Below are 1,164 nucleotides of genomic sequence, written 5' to 3'. Positions count from 1 at the left end.
GCCTCCTTGGGCAACCTGTTCCAGTGCCTCACCACCCTCTGGGTGAAAAACTTCCTCCTAACATCCAACCTAAACCTCTCCTGGCTCACTTTAAAACCATTCCCCTTGTCCTATCACTATCCAGCAATGGTATTTTAGGATGCTTGGCTACAAGAGCAATATACATGTAAAATAGATTTACAGGGCAAATATTCAGAGATTCTCAGCTTATTAAAAGCTTCAGAATCTGATGCTGGAAACACACCAAAATCACTTGGACAGAATACTGCTGCTGCTCTGGGGCAGGGTGGTAGATACAGCAACAGAATGCTCATTATGGATAGAGATAAAAATTACCATGAGAGCTTTAACATAAATCCTGAGCAAATGAATTTCAGCTTCCCAGGTCTCACCTGTACTAGGAAGGCTGCATAATAATTTGATTTACCAGGGGAAAACCAGCATTTGTTCTCATAAGCCAGGAGTGAAACTCTTCTCCCTTGTACCAGTACAACTCCACCAACATCTCAGGAGCTGCTCATTTAGGATGATGACAGAGGGACATTGGGCAGTCACAGAATACCCAGCTGCTCTGAATTCCTTATCACAAGAGGCACAATCCATAACTCCAGCTCAGCACCTCCAAAAACACTGCAACACCCCCAAGAGCTGTGAAAGGTTTGGGTTTGTAATCATATTTGTTGAGATTGAGCCTTACAATGATGTTAGCTCAGAGTCATGAGTTTTTGTGATAAACACACTGTGGCTGTTTTCCTGCAAGAGAGACCATCCTGTCTCAGTTCCGGATATGAAAGAGGAGCAAAACCCGTATAGAAGCAGAGCTGCACAAATGCTGAATGCTAAGTCCCTATAGGAAAGCTGGAACTCTGTGTCTTGTGGACAAGATTTCTGATCAAATAACAGAAAATTACACTTTTAGAACAGAATTTGCATTGATACATCAAAAGGGAGAGTTGTTTGGTTTTTTTTAAAAAATGTACAAACTGCCCAGAAAATAAGGTAAAGCTCATTTCTGTATCATAAAACACTATTATCCATAGTTAACCATGAATACAGCTGCACAGCATTACAACTGCTATTCAAAGTTGGAAAGCTTTTAATATTATATATTGCTGCTGCTCAGCCTAAATTGTTTCTTCTTTTTTTTTCTTTTTGCCTCCTTTA

This window comes from Meleagris gallopavo, chromosome 2, assembly GCF_000146605.3.
Source record: "Meleagris gallopavo isolate NT-WF06-2002-E0010 breed Aviagen turkey brand Nicholas breeding stock chromosome 2, Turkey_5.1, whole genome shotgun sequence".
Lineage (NCBI taxonomy): Eukaryota > Metazoa > Chordata > Aves > Galliformes > Phasianidae > Meleagris > Meleagris gallopavo.
Note: the sequence above shows the minus strand (reverse complement) of the source record.